The sequence below is a fragment of the Euprymna scolopes genome, chromosome 35 (genome assembly GCF_053919585.1).
Source record: "Euprymna scolopes isolate OS-2025 chromosome 35, ASM5391958v1, whole genome shotgun sequence".
In the NCBI taxonomy this organism is placed as follows: Eukaryota; Metazoa; Mollusca; class Cephalopoda; order Sepiida; family Sepiolidae; genus Euprymna; species Euprymna scolopes.
The window spans coordinates 67,620,939-67,644,837 of NC_136516.1; the positions used below are offsets into that span (position 1 = coordinate 67,620,939).

At 36.1% G+C, this 23,899-nt stretch overlaps 1 pseudogene; it reads right to left on the reverse strand.

Annotated features, from left to right (window-relative positions):
• Positions 1–15,774: 15,774 nt before the first annotated feature.
• LOC145260129 (U2 spliceosomal RNA) lies at positions 15,775–15,892 on the reverse strand (annotated as a pseudogene).
• Between the last annotated feature and the right edge of the window lie 8,007 nt (positions 15,893–23,899).

A 23,899-nucleotide genomic window follows, 5' to 3' on the forward strand; every position in this document is an offset into this window, starting at 1 on the left:
GGGTCACTGTTTCTTAGAACTTTTTATATACTCCCTAGATTATGATATATCCGATTTATGAAAGGAGGTCGTAAATATATTTTATTTGAACGACTTTTACATGCTAAAAATTCCCATTATTCTGCCTTCTTGTCTGTTTGTTTGTTGTTTTCATATAAAAAAAGGAAACTAATGACAGTGACGACAGTTATCCGGCTTCATGCCAGGGACATCCAGAAAGTAATTAGCTTTGATTACTGTGTGGAAACAACCCTCATATCAAACAATTGCTATTCATTTGGACACTCCCCTATTTATGGGGAGCTGGTTTTACCTCCCAACATCTTGGAGAAACAAAACCAAAAAAACTGCCTCGCAGTCAAAATTAAGTGCAGGATTTCATTCCCCATCGCGTGATGTTTGACCTCATTAAATTTACGCATCTGTCACTTAACTTTCTAATCGTTAAATTAGAACGCTTTTTAGTTCCTGTCCCATCGTGGCTGAGTGGTAAGATGTCAGGTTTTTTCATACTTTCTTTTCCACCTTCACGTCAAGGGGTCGGGTTTGAGCCTACCTGCCTACTTTTTTTTTTCTCAACATACACCTATAAACACCCGGACAATGCCAGGCACCCCACTAGTTACAAATAAACTCAGAAAGTTTTCTGATTGGTCCAAAATCTAATTATTTGTTTTGTATTCAGAATAATGTACGCACAGATAATGTGTATACAAACGAGTTTACACATTTTGATTTTGGATGCCAATGTGTAAACATCAGCCACTACAGTGGAGATATATTTCTGAGTGGTGAAATTACAGAAAGGTGATCTATATATATAAAAGCGAAAATGTGTGTGTGTGTGTGTGTGTGTGTGTGCGTGTTTGTGTGCCCTTTTTGTGTATGTCCGGCAAAGGCTTTTATGAGGGGCACGCTCGGTCGGATCACTCCTTCTTAAAACTTTTTATATACTGCCTAAATCATAATATCTACGAGTTACGAATGGGGGGTCATGTCTATCTTTAATTTGCTTGACTTTTACACGCTATTTTCGAAATTTTTTTTGATCGCCACGTCTTCGTTTCGCTTTTCAGTATAAAAAAGTGAAACTGTGAAAACGAATTTGTGTTCTCAGTGCCTAGATGTCTAGAAAGCAAATAAGGTTTGATCAATGCTAGGGAAAAAACCTGTTATATCAGACAATTGCTATTCATTTAGCAGGGGAAACTGACTTGCAGCGCCAAATTTAAGTTGCGAGATGTTTGACCTTATTAAATTCTCACACCTGTCAATTTCACTTATAAACGTTAAATTAAGATAGTTTTCACTTCCTCTGCCCTCGTGGCCGAGTTGGTTAGCTGTCAGGCTTTTTCCCCCTTTCTTTTCCACCTTCGCGTCAAGGTTTCGGGTTCAAGCTTACCTTCCTACCAAAACTGTTTTTTTATTTTTACACTTCCAAACACCCGGCCAACACTTTTTTTTTTTAAACAGGGTTGTTTTGAGCTACCCTCTCAACACAGACACCTCCAAACACTCAGACAACGCCAGGCACCCCTGCTAGTCTATAATATAGATCTCACCTGTCTGTTTAAATGTATGTATGTATGTATGTATGTCTGCCTAAAACTTTTGACAAAGGCGACGGATTTTTATGAGCTCAGTATCGTTTTTAAGCTCTACCCTTTGGACGACAAATATCGAAAAATTGTTTAAAAACCTCAATTCCTTCACCCTCAACTGGGCACTTTTCTACAAGGAGGGGTCGCTTTTTTCGCCAATATTTTCAAAAGTTATCGCCTCTTTCCGATTGACTAGCCTTAATTTAAACCTTTACCACTTCCGGGTTCGGCAATTGACGAAACAGCAAAGACATCACGTTTTTTTGTTTTTCACGTATTTATCCTCCTTTGCAGTACAGGTTCGAGCCTGCCTGCCTATTACCACTTTTTTTTTCTTAAACACACCTACAAATCCGGGCAATGCCAGGCAGCCAGGCTAGTTTATAATATAAATCTCATCTGCCTGTTTAAATGTATGTATGTATGTTTGTATGTCTGCCTAAAACTTTCAACAGAGTCGACGGATTTTCATGAAATCGATATCGTTTTGAAGTTCGACCCTTCAGATGACAAATATCGAAAAATTGGCTAAAAAGATTAATTCCTTCACCCTCAACTGAGCACTTTTCTACAGGGAGGGGTCGCTTTTTTTGCTGATATTTTCAAAAGTCATCCCCTCTATGGGATTGACTAGCCTTAATTTAAACATTCGTCACTTCCGGTTTGGCGATGAGCACAACAGCAAAAATGTCACATTTTTCTCCTCCTTTGCAGTACGAATTTGAGCCTGCCTGCCTGCTACCAATATTTATTTATGTTTTTTTTTTTTGTTCAGCACAACCTCCAAACACCCGGGCACCCAAGTTAGTCTATTATATAAATCTCACCTGTCAGTTTAAATGTATGTGTGTATGTATGTATGTCTCATAAAAAGTTTCGATAAAGGTGACGGATCCTAACAAGATCTGTATCCTTTTCAAGCTTGAAGTCTCGGATGACAAATATCGAAAAATTTAGCCAAAAACATTAATTCCTTCACCCTAAACTGGCCAGTTTTGTACAAAGAGTGGTCGATTTTTTGCAAGCCATTTTTTGCAAGTCATGTATTGGTTGGATTGACTTTGCTTAATTTTGTTCCAAACTTCCGGGGGTGGGTCCGTGTCATGGAGCATTGATAAGACATCAGATTTTGTTTCACTTTGTGAGCCTGCCTGCCTGCCTACTACCACTTTTTTTTTTTTAACACCTCTCTTCACATGGGTTGTCAACTGTTGTTTGGTTCCAGCCACACACACACACACACCCCTGGGGTTTCTTACTAAACCACCTACACACACCCGAGCAACGCCGAGTACCCCCCCCTAATTTTTTTTACCCCTCTCTCCACCCGGTCCGCTTATGGTTGTTTTGATCCTTCCTTCCGGCTACTACTTTTTTTTAACACCTCTCCTCTCCATCTGGACTTCCTATTGTTATTTTACACACGCACACACACACCTCTCCACACTCGGGCAACGCCGGGTCCTCCCCCCTCCCCCGCTCGTTCAAAATATAATTTAGTTTATAACTCTTTTGGTGGGTTGTTTTTCTTTTACAGCATATCAACCCTTTTCAGGTTATTTAATGCCAAATCCAAAGATTTTAATAGAATATATTTGTTGTTTTCAAGTTGGTTTCTATTTAACCCATAGTTGGGACCCTAACAGATATTACCACTTCGGTCAGAGTGAGCCTGGGAGCAATGGCAATTAAAGGGTGGTTCCACACTCCCCAAAGCAAGCAAGCTGGGGCCTCACCACTGGATATAGTTTAAGGTCATATCCAGGACCTATAACTTTTTTAATAGGATTTTTTTTTAATTCGTATTAATTTTCCTTATTTTTTATTTACATATATGATTAATAGTCATTGATTATTAGTCAATAAAAAAATAATTCAATGTATACTTATCAATGTTGCGTATGAGCAAAACACACATACAATATCTCATTTGATAGTTTTTTATTGGTTTGTTCAAGCTAGGGATGGGGCATCCTATCATATGCTAAACATTCATTTGAGATAGTTTTAAGATTTTTATTGTCCCTTTAAGTGCAATTGCTTGAATCACTCTTGCACTTGGTTCACCGGGTATATTTGTCAGGTAGTTTTTGACGTCCTTTTTCATGAGTCTAGTTGCTCCTATAATTACTGGAATGATAGAGATCCTCCTAAGATTCCAGTTTCTTTACATGTTGTACATAAGACCTTCGTATTTCTTTACATGTTGTACATAAGACCTTGGTATTTCGTTATCTTTTTCCTCTCAGCTCTTTTTAACTCAGCACTCAGGGAAACTTCTACCAAGGTTGCTTCTTTCTCCTTCTCATATCACAATGTCACAATGAAAGCTCCGTTTTCAAAGTACGTAGCAGTAGAAATTGCATAGTCATAGTGGATGTATCCAACTATTCTTTCTGTTTTACTAATAGAGAAATCTGTACGAAAGAAAAGATAAGATTTTTTTTAACGAACCCTGTTGTCTCGCAAAAAATGTCAAATTGACGCAAAATCTCTAAAAGTTCACAAAATATCCATATTGAACTTCAGTAAAAATCTATTAAAATTGTCATTTTCCAAAACTAATTTATGTTTTTTAGTCGGGGAAAAAAATTTATTGTAGAGTTACACCCACCACAAAATAATTAGATTCTACGTTTTTTAGGCGATTGCATATTGATCATCTTAAAAAGTTGGTGGAAAAAAAAATTATTTTAGAATATAGAGGAGGAAATAAGTTTCGCATATAAATGAGACATTTCCGGACTATTCTAGCATTTTAGGGCAGTTAATCATTTGCGGCGGGGGGGGGGGGTAAATTATGTGTGTTTTTCTTGCAGGGAGGGGAGTACTTTGATTTCACTCCCTTGCCACTCAAACTTCGGGCTAGTAATAATAAAAAAAAAATGTCAAATGCTCTCAAAAGCTGGAGTGGCCCGGAGACTGGAGATCATTTTACGTTAAATTGATATTAAAAAAGAAAAAAATGACTACCGATTATAAATACTAAACTACTTGGTTGTTCTTCTTATTATTTGGGGGTAATTTTTATTATCGCACTCAACGTAGTTTATCTCTTTAAAAATATTTACAAATTCGCACGTACGCTATTGTTTTGCGAGAGTGTTTGAAAGCAGATTTTTCAATGGACTCTATGATATAATTGAGTTCAAATCGATAAAAGTTCATAGAATTTATTTAAGTAATTAAACTTTTGAAAATTAATATTGAAATTCGTCCAAGATTTATTAAAATGGTCAACTTCAAAACTAATTGATGTTTTGTAATTCAAAATAAAAAAATATTAAAATCTAGGAAAAACTTGAAAAGTGAAAGTAAAGTTGTGTTCCTTAAAAAGAAAAAATCGCCCGATCAAACAATTTTTATCTAAAAATAACATACAAATTAGACTTCTTGTAAGAAATACCAGAAAAAAAGAAAACTTTTTATTTTTTCGATTAATCTTTAAATACTCGAAACCAAAGCAGAACTTACTTGGATTTCCCCTGTTTCTCGGAGAAGGAGGAAGCAGACGGAAAGACAGAGAGAGAAATTAACTTATTCAACCGGTGTTGTATATGAGTAATTCCGGTTGAAACTTTTTGTCACTTTATGAAACTTAAACTTTTTTAACAAAATCTATTTATTTCCATGTTTCTATGATATACAGCCAGACTAGAATAGACTGCCAATCAATCAGCGCGCGTTTGCAAACTTAACTGGCTGTGACGTCACACTTTTCAGTAAAACTTTTACAGCATTTTCTTTTCGATCAGGTTACTATAAATAAAAAATTAAAAAAACTGGATTCTTGTCAGCATTCAAACGACATTTTTAAATTTTGACCCGTTCAGTCCGATTCTTCTGAACTTAAACCCCGCCATCTTGACTTTAGGGTTTTCATTACCTCAATTTGGTGTGTAACCTCATTGATATGCAAATTACTGCCTCTCAAACTATATTCTACCCGATCCTGAAAGAGCATCTCATAAACTTAAAACCCTGAGGAAATTTTGGGTGCGTCGTCACCAAAATCCGCTTTTCATGGTAACAAAAAGAAAAGAACCTAAGGGGGAAAAAAACATTTATGGCAAATTTCTCGGAAAAGAGCAACTAGTGGAAACGAGCAAAAGAAATACAGACCCGAATAAGTTTAAAATGATCCAAGTTTATTAAAACAAAAAGTTATCGATTGCCTTTATTTCCCAAGGCTCGGGTTAAAAAACCCTTAAGGAAACATTTAAAATACATTAAAAAAAAATACAAAAAAGACGTCAATCCTTACTTGCCAGAAAGGCTGAAAGAAAGAACATATAAAAAACGGAAAACAGTCCTTGTTTTGAATTCAGTCCTTTTAACAAAATGTTCAGTCTTTCTTTGACAAAATGTTCTTTTTTTTTCTTTTCCGAAAGGAGAAACAAAAGTTTCTTTGACCTAAAATAGGAGAAAGAAGTAATTTCCTTTGTGAAGGCTCTTGTGCCTTTTAATTCAAAGGGTAGAGAAGACCATAAAGCCGCTTTGGTAGGCTTTATGTGTACAAATACGTGGTAAATTCTTGAATTAGGGAAGATTTCCTTTCTAGGGGCGATATTCTGCTCGTCTCGTTGGCAAAATTAAATTTTGTTCTTCTTAGAAAAAAACTCCTCAACACACGGTAGTTTCCTTCATTAGTCCTTTGAGAAGAATAATTTACCAGTTGTAAGACTCGATTGACTTTTAATAACCGGTATTAATATTCCCATCGTAAGACCTTGTTGTCTTATAATGACTGAGAATAAAATAACGTTAATAGTTTAGTTCTAAACAAACGTCTTTCTCCAAAGGAGGAGAGGAAAAAAAACGTGGAATTTAACATCAAGAATCCTTTCTGATCTGACGAAGCTGAATAGCGTCCTTCTTCTTGGCCGGCATATATTCATAGATTCGAACTGACGAAAAAGGGCAAAAGGCCCATCGTCCTCCTCCTCCCCCTTCCAGAGGGTAGGAGAGGGGCTGGCTGCTAGAAAGCGACCTATGCCTAAGATGCTGCTGATGATGATAATAGAAGTGACCTGCCGGTCAAGAAATGTGTTCCTTGACCCAAATGCGGAGATGTTGAATGGGTATAAATAAAAAAATAAATAAAAATTATTTCTCTATTAAAAATTTCCACAACCCTGCTAGTCTCTCTATTAGCCCCTAAAAATCCTGCTAAGCACTGCTAGCCCACACTAGTCAACTAGACAGCTAACACACGATACTCAGCTAGATACCACTAGCCCATGCTACACGAACAAACACAGCTAGCCCACGCTACATGAATAAACACAGCTAGCCTACCCTACAAAACTAGACACAGCTAGCCCTCACTACACAGCTAGCACATAGCTAGCCCTTACTACATGGCTAGACACAGTTAGTCTTCACGAGAAGTGACTTTTTACTTTTTAGACAAAATTAATTTAAATGGAATCATCAAACTCCGAAGCTACTTTTGATTGCATAAATTTCGTTCTGGAATTAATTAGAGTTGTTTGTTTGTCTTATTGGGAGCGACACATCTAACATCACGCTAGCCAAATGAATATAGCCAGACTCGGCCCCAACGTGATAATTTTCGGCCGGGTGCCAGCTCGGACGGCCGGGGAGTAGGAGGAGGCTCCCGAAATGGTCACGTTGATGCGACCAGGCATGTCGACCGAACCCACCAGCCGAAGGATTCCCAGCGACACGAGCCGTCTCAGCAGCAGTTCAAACAGCCCTTATCAGGGCTAAACAACCAGCCCTTATCAGGACTAATAAGTTTTTTCACTAATGTGATTCACTACTGCTTGCCTCCTGAAACTCACCAGCCGTGAACTTCAATCGCAGTCTTCAACGCTTCCAGCTCACTGCAGCGGCGTCCTGCTCATTCCCACAGCCTTTCCAGCGCCTTCAGCTCACTCCTGCAGCTTTTCTGCAACCTCGCTTGCACCTCGCTCCTTCGGTCTGCAACCTCGCTTGCACTTTGCTCCTTCGGCTTGCAACCTCGCATGCATCTTGCTCCTTCGGTCTGCAACCTCGCCTGCACCTGGCTCCCATCCGTCCGTTCCTTAACACTAACGCTACGTTCTCAGTGTCGTCCATTTCTTAACACTGACCCTACATTCTCAGTGTCGTCCATTCCTTAACACTGACCCTACGTTTTCAGTGTCCACTGACCGTTCCGGATCATCCTGACGTCCAATCGATCATTCCAGTGATCAACCCTAAACCATGCTACATCTAGAGTACCTGTTCCGGCCCTCCAGACCTTAGCCTCCGGTGATGTGCAACCTTCCGGACAACCAGCATTCAGATCATATGACTTTTTTACTTCCTTTACAAATAAAAGGCGAACCCTCATCTTTAACCAAACAACCTGTGTCTGTCATTCTTCTTTGCCTTTTTTCTGTTTACTTTTTGCCTGTGTCTACCTTGTTAGTTGTTGGGTCGATTGTCCCCGGACGACTGGCCCCGCAACATACTTTTTGCAAGTCGACCATCTTTGATTTCTGTCTTCTGTCCTCAAGTCTCATTCTGATATGAGATTAGAACCAAACTACAGAAAGGGTTAGATCACACATGTGTACTTCATTTGAATTCACATTCTCAAAGTGACAATAACTCAAGTAGCTTCAAGATATGTCAAGCAAAAGTGAATAGCAACAAATCCCAATAATAAAAAAGAAAATATCATTCTTTGGATGTGTTTCTTCACTAAAAGTCAAACAGACTCGCCTAATGTACATTGTCATGGACTATGAAATCAAATATAAATTTTATTTACGGAAGAGGTGGGAGGATGGAATTGCCTGTATATTTATCTTTTTATTAGAGAGGGAATATCTAAGGGGAATAACTCATACTATGGCATCCCTCTTTTTCTAAAACAATAAAATAGTCAAAACACAAAGGAACTATGACACATTAGGACGTAGCCTGGTTGTCCAACTAAGGACTATCTTCATCATAAGTAAACTTTTTTGATGGTCTTATTATACAATTGGATCTGGATATTCTTTCAGTTTCATGATGAGTGTTAGGTGTTTTGTGAGGTGTATCTGGAACAAGTCTGCCATTAGTTGTGGCAAGGCTGGTTTGTTCCATGAGTGCATGATCCATTGCTATGCTGACTGCTGATCCTCCATTAGATTTTGGGGATATCATGGCTGAGGATGCAGGTGCTTCTGGGTTCAACCTTGCTCCAGACTTATCTTTCCTCCGATGCTTGCGCTTTCAGCAAAGCAACTTTCCAGATGAAGTCTGCACCATGTATGATCTGGGTTCAACACACTTCTGTATGACCACTGCTGGGGACCATTTACTGGAATCCGGACCATATAAACGAACGTGTTGTCCTTCTTGTATTTCTGGTAAGTCTTGAGTGTGCTGATCATGTTGAGACTTTTGGTATGATTGCCTTTGATACAGGCAAGGTGCTGTATTTTCTTTTTGGGCTGAATTGTTGGGACACTTTGCTGGTAAGTTTACCATGAGCTTTCGGTGCAATAGTAATTTGCCAGGTGATGGAATTACATGGTTAATAGAGGTTGACCGTAAACATAGTAATACTGTGTCTAAGTTGCGACCACTTGAGACAGCTTTTCTAATGGTAGATTTTAAGGCTTGCACATAGCACTCTGCTAGACCATTTGATTGAGGATATCTAGGAGTCTGATGTATATTGTTCAAATCCCGATTCCCTTGTAAATTGCTTGAGCTATAGTCAGGAGCATTGTCACTGATGACTTTCTCTGGGATTCTGTGTTCTCCAAATATTTGTTTAGTCAGTTTGATTACTTCCTGACTGGAAAACTCCTTTAATTTCATCAAAAAAGGGAACTTGGAATAGTAGTCCACCATTAGCATGTAATTGTGACCTTCACTATGGAAAAGGTCAGTGGCCACTACTTGCCATGACCTCACAGGAATCTCATGTGGCATCAGGGGTTCTGTACTCTGTGCTTTTTGGTGCTGTTAACATAGGGCACATTGTTATACGACACTGTCTATGCCTTTATTAATGTTGTCCCAAAAGACACAACTTTTTGCTCAGAGTTTACATTTTTCCCTTCCCTGATGACCATAATGGAGTTTTTGTAGAATTTCCGGCTACATAACTTTGAGTATAATTATCTGATCACTCTTCATTAAAATACTATTTCCGATGACCAGCTTGTCCCGATATGACCAATGAGGTAGCAAGTTTTTGCTTATTTCTCTGAATGTGTTAGGCCAACCATGTAGGATGGTTTCCTTAAGCTCACAGAGTAGTATGGGGTCAACTGTGTGTTAATTTTTCTGTGGAAAATTGAACGAAATCATGGCCATTGAGATATAGAAGGTCTGTTAACTGAAAAATGCCTGCAGGCAATATAGGTAAGATTTGTTGAACTGTTACTGTCAATACTATATGATGACATTTTTAAAAAGAGTATTAAAACATGTCAAAAAAGAAAAAAAAGGAACCCAATTCGATTAATAATGAAACTGAAGTTTATTCAATATAAAATATAAATATTATCTATGTAAAATTAAGTAATTTTAAAGCAATATACAATCTAATACTGATAAAACTGAATTATGAATTCAGGGAACAATCAATTAAAGAAACATAAAACACTTCGGGACAAGATCACAGTGAAATAGTATCTGTTCTGGTGCTACAATTCACCTTTTCTGTCCTTGGCCGGTGGAGAAGAAATCCTTCATGACTGAGACAATTTTAATTTTTGTTACTATCCAGAGTGCCCCTTATTGGGGAGCTGGATTTTCCCCACAAGATTATATGTTGAAATATTTAAATAACTATTACTTTTAATACAGAAATTATATATTAATACAGAAATATACAGTTTTGGTTTTCTGTTCTTCTATGCTCATTGTTTCCCCATGTTTTTCATCAAAATTTGTAGTATATTTTCATCAGTTACATGGTTAAGAATCCTATACTCCGCTATAGTCTCCATTTTCATATCAGTGCAGAATACATGAATACGGAAATGAAGTTCACATAACTACTAAAAGACAATCATATCATAATGTGAACATTGGTTACAAACTAAGAAAATATAGTAAACATCTACGATATTAATTCAGTTTGGTGATGAATTTGGGAGAAGACATTATTATTATTATTATTATTATTATTATTATTATTATCATTATTTTTATTATTATTTCACTCACTAGGAGTTGTCTCACAGGTCATCATCAGTGATCGCTCACTGGCAGTAATCTGTGGTATTTGCTGGAGACTGCATGACAACAAGTCTTCACAGATTTCCAATGTTCTCCACCTCTTGACCACCCGTGCAGATGATTGCACATTATCGCAACAACCGTTTGCCATTGATTTCTCGTTGGCATCAGCCATTGGTGTTTCCTGGGGTTTGGATGACAAAATGCCTCCCCAAGGTACCAGATTTGAACTGCACACTTCCAGTGGAGATCTGGTTAGTATTCTCCCGCCTCGGATTTGTAGAGGACCGGTGGTATAGAAGGAAATGTGTGTTCAACTCACGTTCGGGTGTCACCAATTTGTTGCGGTGTGACAAAATAGGAAAAATGAATTGTTTTGAGAAAGGAAAAATGAATTGCTTTGAGGAAGGAACGAACAACGCGTTTATTTGAATTAAACGAACTATTATTCATTTTGTGAAGAAACAAATGAAAGAAAAGGGTACAGCACGTGTTTAGTTTGGTGTGCGTCTCTTGCTGTTAACTGGTGAGAGGGAAAGTCTATTGTTGTATAGAGAGAGAGAGTGAGAAAGTCAATCCAGTTTGGCGCGCGTCTCTCGCTGTTAGCTAGTGAGAGGGAAAGTCTATTGTTGTAGAGAGAAAGAGAGTGAAAGAGAAAATCAATCCAGGCCATGGAGATAGAAAGCGTGTAAGGTGTACGTACTGTCTGTTGACTCTTGCCCCCACACATAGTAGCAGGTGACATGAGGCGCGTGGGCACACGCTTCCCAAAAGGGAGTGAATGTTCCACTGACCGCTCAGGTCGGAAGCTAAGTCGAAAAGAGAGAAACCAGGTCAGGTCTCTTGCTTTTATAGTTGTTTCCGGTGGTCTTTTGCACATGTGTGGATTTCCTTTAAAGAGGAAGTGACGTTGCCCATGTGTGCGTATGTGTGAGTGTAATGTGTGTACATGTGTGTACGTTAGCGTGTGTGTGTATGCACGTGAATGTGGATGTATGTACGTGAACGTGAATATATCTAGGTGTGTGTACGTTCGCACGTATGTGTGCATACATGTGTGTACGTTAGCATGTGTGTGTATACACGTGAATGTGGATGTATGTACATGAACGTGAATATATCTATGTGTGTGTACATACACGCGTATGTTTGTGTGCGCATATGTGTATGACAAGAAAAATGGCTTGAGATGTGAACGCGTGTTTTTGTGCGAGACTAGAAAGCCTCGTACAGACTTTCCATCCTCCCTGACCCTTCACAACTAGTTGGTGTGGCGCCAGTCGATGTCATCTACAGTGTTTTTTGGCACATTACGGGGAACGTCGACCCTGCGTAAAGAGTTTTAATTTAATGGCTGCTCCCTGAGGTTTTCTTTCACTTTCTTCGCATATATCTCATACACTTTTTTGTAACCGAGCGTGTATTTTACTTTTTAATTTCTTTAATTAAATTGGATTCATACTTTTATTTTGTGCTTGTTTTTATTTTATTTTCATTTTATTTTAATTTATTTTCATTTTATTTTTATTATATTATATTTCCCACACTAAATATTTTTATTTTTTCATACATATTCAAATAATGCTTTTGGCCTTTTCTTTTACCTCAAATACTATCTTCAAAAAAGTTTTCATGATTAAATAAACCAATGAAAACCTTTTGCGTACGCACTTTTTAGGGAGCAACCATTAAGTTAAAACTTGTTTACATAGGGTCCACATTCCCTGTGAAGTACTTTTTTTTATTATTGTTGTTATTGTTATAATAATAATAACTCGCGGGACCTGTGAAAATTCCACAGCGGCATTTTTCATATGTAATATATTGTTGCTGGGCATTCTGTGGGCGTTCTGTTTAGCATGAATGAAGGCACAATCATATTATTCTAGCCCTTTTATTAAAACTGTATCGCCTCCTTACTAAAAAAATAACTTTGATATATTTCTTGGGCTGATTATTTCATTACAAACACACCATTCAATTAACTCACATTTCATCATTTTTTCATAATTATTGAATATGTTACTATGTTCGACAATAATTTTTCATAATTTTAACCCAAATTATCGCACTTCCCCTTACTAAAATAATAAATTTGATATATTGTATGGACTGATTATTTCATTAAAAAACACAACTATTAATTAACTCACATTTCATCATTTTGCATAATTCTTGGATATGGTACTAATTTCGACAATAATTTTTCATCATTTAAACTCACCATATCGCACACCTTCCTAAAATAATAACTTTGATATATTGTCTAGGCTGATTATTTCATTACAAACACACCAATCAATTTACTCGCATTTCATCATTTTTCAGAATTCTTGGATATGTTACTAATTTCGACAATATTTTTTTATATTTTTAACCAACATTATAGCCCAACCTTACTAAAATAATAACTTTGATATATTTGCTGGGCTGCTTATTTCATTACAAACACACCAATCAATTAATCATTTCAATTAATCAATTTCATCATTTTTCATACTTCTTGGGTATGTTACTAATTTTGACAATCATTTTCCATAATTTATATCCACATTATCGCCCCCTCCTTTATAAAATAATAACTTTGATATATTGTCTTGTCTGATTATTTCATTGCAAACACACTAATGCAATAAATCACATATTATTATTACTTTTCATAATTCTTGAATATTTTACTAATTTAGACAATCATTTTTCATAATTTAAACCATCCTCATCGCCCTCTCTTACTAACATAATAACTTTGTTATATTGTCTGGGCTGATTATTTTATTATAAACACACCAATCAATAAACTCACTTTTCAGAATTTTTCATAATTCTTGGATATGTTACTTATTTCAACCATAAGCTTTTGTCATTAAAACCATCCCTATCAACTTCACTTACTAAAATAATAACTTTGATATATTGTCTGGGCTGATTATTTCATTACAAACACACCAATTAATTTACTAACATTTCATCACTTTTCGTAATTCTTGAATATGTTATTAATTTCAACAATAATTTTTGATAATTTAAACCATCCTCATCGTCCTCTCTTACTAAAAAATAACTTTGATATATTGTCTAGGCTGATTATTTCATAAAAAAAAACACACCAATCAACTCACATTTCATCATTTTTCGTAATTCTTGGAAATGTTACTAATTTTGACAATCATTTTTAATAATTTAAACACACCTTATCGCCCACTCTTACTAAAATTATAACTTTGATATATTTCCTGGCCTGATTATTTCATTACAAACACACCAATCAATTAACTAACATTTAATCATTTTTCATAATTCTTGGATATGTTACCAATTTTGACAATAATTTTTCATAAGTTTAACACACCTTATAGCCTCCTTCTTACTAAAATAATACATTTGATATATTGTCTACGCTGATTATTTCATTACAAACACACCAATCAATTAACTCACATTTCATCATTTTCCATAATTCTTGGATATGTTACTAATTTCGACAATCATTTTTTATAATTAAAAACCCACATTATGTCCTCTTCCTACTAATATAAGAACTTTGATATATTGTCTGGGCTTATTATTTAATTACAAACACACCAATCAAGTAACTCACATTTCATCATTTTTCATAATTCTTGGATATGTTACTAATTTCTACAATAATTTTCATAACTTTAACTCACTATGTCGCTCCCCCTTACTTAAATAATAACTTTGATATATTGCCTGGGCTGATTATTTCATTACAAACACATCAATCAAATCCGGGTATTCTCATAGTATATATGTTCCACCTATCATCCAATCCCAGGTGATGCCGCGTATTCTGCTAGTATATATCTTTCACCTATCTCATTCGATCCTGGGCAACGCTAGGTATTCTGCTGCTATATGTTTTTCACCTATCTCATTCAATACTGGGCGACGCTTTTTGCTAGTAAATATTTGCACTTATCTCAGTCAATTCCGGGATTGACTTGATGTCAGCCACCACACTGTTTAAAATATACATGAAATAAAGTAATGTTTAAATCGTAAACTGTTTCAGCTATTTCCGGGACTGACTTTATATCCCCCAACCCACTGCTAAAAATATAATTGAAACAATATAATGTCTAAATAGTAAACTGGTTCAGCCCTTTCCGGGACTGACTTCATATCCCCCACCCTACTGTTCAAAATATACATTAAATAAAGTAATGTCTAAAACGTCAATGGTTTCAGCTATTTTCGAGACTGACTTCTTATCTCCCATCCTACTGTTAAAAACATACATTAAATAAAGTGATGTCTAAAACGTAAAGGGTTGCAACCATTTCCGGGACCAACTTCATACCCCCCACCCCACTGTTAAAAATATAAAGTAAATAAAGTAATGTTTAAATCGTAAACGGTTTAAGTCATTTCAGAGACTGACTTCATATCCCCACCCCACTGTTTAAAATATACTTAAAATAAAGTAATGTTTAAATCATAAACTGTTTCAGCAGCTTTTCGAAATTAATACATAAAAACATTAACACGTTATTAGGCAACCATTGCTTTAACATGAACTTCTGAGTGTAGTATCAATCTCATCATTCCAGTGACTTTAACCCCCCCTTTTTTGGTCTTGGTTAATGGAGGAGAAATCCTTCATTACTGATACAATTTTTATCTTTGTTACTGACCAGAGTGCCCCTTTTGGGGAGCTGGTGTCCCCAAAATTTTTAACCGATCTCATGTCCAACTCTGACCTTGTGAGGAGGCAAGTAAACAAAAAAAATAATCAGAAGGGACATTTTCCAGAGTATCTTATAATTAATCAGAAGAGACATTTTCAGTGCATTTTATAATTAATCAGAAGGGACATTTCCAGGGCATTTTATAATTAAATCAGAAATTACTTTTCCCAGTTACTTTTGTAATATTAAAACTTTGTTACATTAAATATAGTACCTATTTACAATGCCTCCCCACAGGACAGATTTAGACACCAGGGTTGTTTTTTAACATGGAGAAAAGGAACAAAAATTGTCTTAGTTGTAAAGGATTTCTCCTTCAATGAGAGAGAAGAAGAAATTGAAATGTAGCATCTGAAGAACAGATACTACACTTTGATCTTGGCCAAAAGGTCAAGAAGAACAAATCATTTTTATTAGCTTTGCCTCAACAGCAACATTTTTTTTTTCTTTTTAAGGGGGACAAGGTTTATTTGGAATATTCCACTTTACTGTTTTAGGGATGCACAGCATGATAACGGTCGAATCGAATTACGATATTAATATAAAGATAATAAATGGAATTTCATAACAGTTAAACAACCCCGGATGTAAGCGTGATACACAAAAGAACACACACACTATCGTATTAATATATATATAATAATAATAATAATAATGTGCTTGTGCAGTGTATGCACGATGCTATATTTTAGATAGGATTTCAAGTTAAATTTTATGGTATTTTTTTTACGTTAAATTGTTAGGTGAAAGTGCAGAATATTTGAAAGTCTCCTTTTATTAAGAATAACTTTCTAAATAACGTTATTATTTCAGCACAGGTAAGCACATGGCCCAAATACCAAACAATATTTATTTATGAGATAAGCACAAGAAAATATGTTAACTAAAACTTAATGTACTCTGTTCATATCCAAACTTTAATTAAAACTGATTAGTTAATTAATTTTTAAGATGAATTTCTGTTCATATGTCTCGGAAGAAAATATAGAATTTCCTATTTCATTTCCCATTTCAGTTATGTAAATTGTTTACAAATAAAATACTATAAAACAAACAAACAAACAAAAACTTTTAAGTTTTAAATATATTTCAAAGAAATAAATTACACCCGGTGCCAAAATATTGAATTCATCAATCGTTTGAGTTAAAAAACAAACAAACAAAAAAAACTGTCATGAAAAATGCTTCTAATTTTAAGATATTTGGAAATACTTAATGAAAATTTTTATTTGTTATTAAAAGAACGGACTTTAATTGAAAAATATTCTCATATAAAAATTGTTTATTTTGCAGTTAAAAAAATAAATAAAATGTAATATTTGATTTCCTTCGATAGATATAAAAATTCAAAAACAATCCATTTACTGTTATATTTTGTTAGATTAAAATCATCCCAATGTGTAATTATTATAATGATTGCAATTATATAATTATCCAAGTGAAGAATTGTTTTTTATCTTTAGGAGAATAAAAAACATGCACAATCTAAGGCAACGAAAAATATTTTTTATGGCCATGTGGTTGAACACTGGAAACTTTCTTTACCTACATGTTTATCTGGTAATGACGTCATGCTGTCATGTTCACTGGTCTACTCTCTCAGTAGCCGTGATGAAATCCACTCTTATATTGAGATTGATCTCCATTTTTTTTTTTTGTTTGTTAACCAGGAGAATCCATCAGCTAGCAGCATACATTGCAGACAAGGTGGAGCTGTGATTAAATTCTTAAAGTTGATCATTTCTAATGGCTTATGATCGCTTTCTACTTGGAATTCACATCCATACAAGTAAGTGTTGAATCGCTCACAGCCCAAAACAACACCAAGAAGCTCTCACTCTATGTTTGCATATCTTTGCTTTGTTTCCATTCATGCTTTCGAGGCAAATGCAATTGGTTTTCCTTCTTGCGGGAGTACTGCACCTAAACCTTTGTTTGATGCATCCACTTATAGGTTTGTGTGTCTTTAGATTGATCAAAGTGTGAGAGGGACATTTCCTTGATTTTTTGCAGTGCTTCCTGGTGATGGTAATCAGATTCTTTAGGTGCAATCAAATCAGAGAGATGCAGAACAAAGGGCGCTAAGTAGGTAATAATTCCTAATACCTTTTGCAACTCTGTGATGTTGCTGGGGCTGGGTAGTTGCTTTATTGCTTCTACCTTGCTTGGATCTGGTTTTATACCATCCTTGTTATAAATAGCACCAAAAAATTGATTTGCTTTTGATAAATTGCACATTTTTCACTGCTGAAGCATAACCCTTCGGTTTGTGCTATTTTCATTAACTTGTGCATGTTGCAAACATGCTCCTACTTCGTCTTCCCATAGGCAATGACATCATCAATTAGTCCAATTGTACTGGAGCATTTTTCCAGTATCATGTACATTCTCTGCATAAATATGTCCTGAGACATCATCAGACCAAACGGCTTTCTTTGAAAACAGAATCTCCCAAACGGTGAATGGAAGGCATTAATAATTGCAATTCTGCATCAAGTGGTATCGACCAATATCCATTTTTAACTTGGAAAAGTGTTGAACCCCTGACATTTTGTGTGCTACTCCTCCATTGTAGGAGTCTTATAATGATCGATCGGTTAAGATCCTTTGGGTCGAGACACAGGCAAAGTTTTCCATTCTTCTTTTGGATGTACACTATACTGCTAACCCATTCAGTTGGTTCACTAACCTTTTGAATAATGCTTTGTGATTCCATAGACTTTAATTCCTCTTCGATTCCATCTCTCAGATGGATTGAACATTTTCTGGATACATGATTCACTGAGTGATGATCGTGCTTTAGGACTATGTGATAATTACTTTTGAAATGTCCTATGCGGTCAAACTGATTTGGGTAAGAATTTTTTAATTCAACGATGGAGGCTTATAGCTCCAAGTTTCTGAGTGAGGGTAGTCCTATTATTGTAGGATCCTCTGTTGTAACTACCAAGAATTTAAGTGTGTTCCATTTATCTTTGTGTGCACATTGTATGCAAATTGAACCATGCTGTATTATACTTGTGCCGTTGTATGCAATTAGTATGGTGTGCTCCTTTTTTGTCGAACCCGGGATTAGCTGACCTAGGTAATCTATCTTTTCTGGGAACATCCTACGAATGCTGCTGAATTTTGGATGATAACAGATATACAGTAGTAATAGAAACATAAGTCGGGATAATTTGTTCGAAATACAGTCATGTGTGTAACTTTTATTTATGAAAGAGGTGGGGGAACAGAAGTACCTATATATTTATCTGTTTATTAGAGAGGGAGCATTTAAGGGAAATAGCTCATACCATGACAACAGCTAGCCCTCACTACATGGCCAAGCATACAGCTAGCCCTCATTTAAAAGTGACGATTTTTTTTCATATAAAACAACCAAATCACATTTCCAGTTCTTCATTTAAAAGCGAGGAATTTTTCAGCCAAAAAACAACTAAATCGCATTTTAAATTCTTCACTTTTAAAGCGATAACTTTTTCTAGAAAATTCAACCAAATCGAATTTTAACTTCTTTGTTTAAAAGTGACAACACTTTTTCTTTTCAGCTAATACAACCGCATTTCATTTTAAATTCTTCATTTAAAAATGACAGCTTTTTACATATTAGTCGACCGAATCGTATTTTAAGTTCTTTTAAAAGTGACAACATTTCTTTTTTAGAAAACCCAACCAAATCGAACTTTAACTTCTTCGTTCAACAGTGACAACTTTTTTCCCAGCAAATACAACCGCATTTCATTTTAAATTATTCATAGCATGACGAATTTTCACGTTGACTTTCGAATGCGCATTTCACATTCAAACAAATAATCATGTTAACAAAAAATCGTCAAACTTCTGCTTGATGTGCATTAAAATATGTAAAACATGTTACATTTAAACGCTATTAAACACTTTATGTTTTCATAAAATAACTACCGCTTAAGTGTTTAAATAAATATGCACATATTTTAATATGTTCATTCTACGATGACAATTTTTAAAAAATTGCAACATATCCCACTAGGAATACCAATTAATAGAAAAAAGACAAAAAAAAACAAGGTCCGACTTGTAGCAACACCTATATATGGCTGGAACAAATCTTCAGCAGAGACATTCTTATAGCAACCACATGCGATAAAGGACTACATTACGCTTCAGACATAGCGATACAACAAATAGTCCAGAACATTCTAGAACCCACCTTTATATGCTTTTGCACACATAAATCAAATCACTTCAGGATGCAGTTTCACAAGTAAGCAACACGCTGCCCTACTCCGTCGTTATGTGACATTAAACCATTAACATGACTACGTGCGTCATACACCATGGAAAGCACCATATTCAACGAGGATTAATTCTTTTCAACAGGTTATTTCGAACTGCTGTTTGCATATTGAACACATGCACACTTACTTTTGCCTCTAAAAAATACCACTCATGTTATTTCTCAATATGTAAATTCATAATCATGTATTCTACGAGACACCCATTGACAAGTAATGAACACTTGTTGCAAAACCTTAACGTTGAAATGATTTGAATTACTTTTTCTTAAACATGATAATAAATGGTATTTCATCGCAGTACAGCAATCTCGAGTTCTTTGTTGGATGTCGTTATTTTTTCGAAGTTGTTCACACCTTTTACATTTATTTGGATGTGGATGTGACTCGGTAAGACTTTTCTGTAAGTCAGAAATCTCGTTAAATTTATCTTTAATGGTCCCAGTGATACTATACTCTACCACTTTCGACACCCCTGCACCTGCAATCATAATCTCTAATATCGACTGATTCCCACTACGAATTGGTAAATACCAACTCACAAGCCACAGTTCTATAGACTCATTCCATCTTCCCCAGATACAATTTGCTTCTACTTCTGCCTCATGCAAATCATCTAAGTTTCTTTTTATTTATATATATATATATATATATATATATATATATATATATATATGAGCCACCTCTTATAAAGGCCTAGAGGCCACTCGAGGATAAGGGTTAATGAGTGGACAATATCGTAGTAATCTTTCGTAGTGTAAATTCTTTTTTTTTATTCAATTTTCACCCCAAACAAAACACAGTGCCATTTTTAAGTGGGGGGGGGGGGCTAATATCGGGGACATAAGTTACAAACGTATTATGAAGGGAGATGAGTAGCAAGATGTCTGTTCACATTACATTTGAACTTCTGCATGTCAGTACAGTTAGGAAAGCAGAATCCCGGAAGGGAGTTCCAAAGTCTAGCAGTTTTATGGAAAATTGGATTACTTAAAGTGATGACTCATTAAGAATTTGTTTACGTTGAAGACGACTAAATTGTAGTCAGGTGGAAAGTAGGCAAAAGGAAGAGAGTTCCACAAGCGTGCCGTTCTAAGAAAGGAGCTTTGTTCATGAAATCTACATTTAGGTTTAGGCACAGATAAAGAGTGTGGGAAATTATTGATAGTGGTTTCAGCCTTTTATGAAAGTTTGGCAAGGCGGGGGGGGGGGCATACATTGGAGGTCAGATAAGCACTTGCCATGAAAATAATGATAAAGTAAAGACAGGCTCGTAACGTCTCTTCTATGAGAAAGAGGTTGCAGAGAAGAGAAAAAGGCATCCCCCACTAAGCTACTAAGTCTATTTTGAACTTTGTGAGGGAAGGATAAGTGGCTTCTAGCAGCTCTTACCCAGATGTGGCAACAGTACTCTATCCTTGGATTTACCTCACTCATATAGCTAGAGAATTGCATTAGCAGTGAGATATCTACTACAGCAGTAGAAGGATCCCACCATTTTTCCAGCAACCTTGACAATGGATTTGATGTACGTGTTCCATTTCAAATCAGAAGTATAGATCAAGCCCAGAAGCTTGTCAAACCATGTAGCCTTCCCAAGACAAGAGCCATTGATGCCAGATGGGAATCAGAGCATTGATGATGTAAAGTAGAAACTTGGTTTTAAATGGATTAAAAGTAAACAGTCACCTCTTTCCCCATGGTACCACTTGCTCAAGATCAGAAGAGAGAGAATCAGAGAGAACTTGGTCATTTATGGCCTTTGATGTGTTTCTATAGATGGTAGTGTCACAAGCATAAATGTCTATGAATGATCTTAGGATGTGATTTGGAAGATCATTGATGTAGATCAGGAAGAGAGTCAGGCCCAAGATTAATACAACTCCTGATTTCTGCTCATCAACCACTACTCTTATGAACCTACCAGAGAGAAATGATTTAATAATTGCAAAACATTTCCAGCTATACCATAGCTTGAGATCTTGTGAAGTAGACCTTTATGCCATACACTATCAAAGGCCTTCGATATGTCAAGAGCAATTGCCCTAGAAAGGAAGCCTCCATCGAGAGATTCGCTAATCCTATGAGATATAAACGTTAGCAAATCTGGTGTAGATCTAGCAGAACAGAAACCATATTGCAGGTCATTAAGAAGGTTTTTCAGCACTATAATAGGAATGCCGTCAGGGCCAGTTGCTTTACTGGAATCCAGGTCTTTGATTAGCTTGGCAACATCACACACAGATATTTGTATGTCACACAGTGTGTTTTCTGATACAGGAGGAAATACGGGGGGGGGGGCTTCTCCACATAGGATAGAATTAGCTGCAAAGTTCTTGGCAAAGAGTTTGGCTTTTTTTAATGCTGACAAGATTATGTCAGTTCCATTGATGATGGTCGGGATAGAGCACACACTTCTGTTCAGGACCCGGTTTGCTATTTGCAAAAACTGGTGGAAACCAAGCTGCTGCTCAGCTACTTTGGACTTGACAGACTGAGCATACAACTCTTTCATGTTCATTACTTTTTTACAGTGGTTGCTGGCAGTTCTGAAAGTGGCTTTAGTCTCAGTACATCTATTATGTTGGAAGCAAAGGAAAAGGTGATTTCTGTGTGCAATGGCAGTAACACATTCTGGAGAGAACCGTGGCTGGCTGTTGAATTTTTGCTAGAATTTTTTGAAGGGTATGAAGCGGTCTATAACTACAATTAACCATTCTATCAGGTCTGATACTGTAGAGGACACATTCTTTTTAAACAAAGAAGTATTTTTTGTAGCACATGATAAGGTAAAGCTGTAACAATTATTTACTAATATGGCATCGAGAAGCTCTACCAGAAACTACTGCATGGTCCAGAATCCATTCACCAAATGGCAATACAGCAACCCCAGTACTTTGTACCTGCTAATAGGAGAGGCCCCTTAGTGGTTAATCCAAGGTTTGGGTCCCTGACTATTAGGTGGATAACGTCAGCCCAGTTAAAACGTTTACTTCCAGCACCCTTATTAATGACATGGCTACAAGGATAGACATAGAAACAGAAAATTTCCAACATCTAAGGTGACTTTTCATGCAAAAATACTGCCGACCTAGGATACACCTTTTTTTCTTCTCTCTTTGTCAGAAAAATCACTTATTCTAAATGAGGACTGAGAGACAAATAAATTGAAGCAAGAGTTATAGGAGCTGCTGATAATGCATCCACAATGCATTGTCTACTCTCCATATCATCATCGTTGTATCTTAACTTCTCTGGCCAAAACCCGCTTAAGTTTTTCCTTTTCTCAACGCTTTCATATTTCAAAGTTTTACACCTATCGTTTTAATCTTTTCATTTCTCAACACTTCCAAATTTTAAAATTCGACGCGTATCATTTTAACAACGCTTTCATATTTTGATGCAACTTGTAATTCTCCCTTTTCCCAACACTTTCAATTTTCAACGCAACTTGTTTAATCTTTCTCTTTTTCGACGCCTTAAAATTTCGATGCAGCTTGCTTAATTTTTCCTTTCTTGATGCTTTCAAATTTCGATGTGACTCATTTAATTTTCTCTTTCTCAACGCTTTCAATTTTCAACGTGATTTGTTTAATCTTTCTCTTTTTCGACGCCTTCAAATTTCGACGTGACTCGTTTAACCACTTTCTCAACGCTTTCAAATTTTGTCTTATTTTTCAAGCTAAAAGAGCATGTAAATAAAAAATTGGATTCTTGTCAACATTTGAACAACTTTGTAAATTTCAATCCATTTAGTCTGGTTTTCCCAAACTTGACCCCTGAGAGTTTTCGTTACCTCATTTTGGTGTGAACCATTAATATGCAAATCACTTCCTCTCAAACTACAGTTACTAAGCTTTGGAAGCCTCATGTTTATATCAGAGTGGAGTCTGGTTCTGTTCAATCCTGGTAGACCATCCTCCAAGGCAGTGCCTCCTTCCTTTCATAAGCAATGAAAGGATGCACATCCACATACCCACCCACCCCAGCTATCCATTAAGGTTTAGGTTTATCTTTGATTCCCTTGGAAGGAGTCCTTCAGGCAATGTCGACAGACTTTATTAGGTAATTTCTATGATTACCCAATACCAGTCCAGGGTGCATTTGTGTTGGTCAAAACCTGCCAATCTCA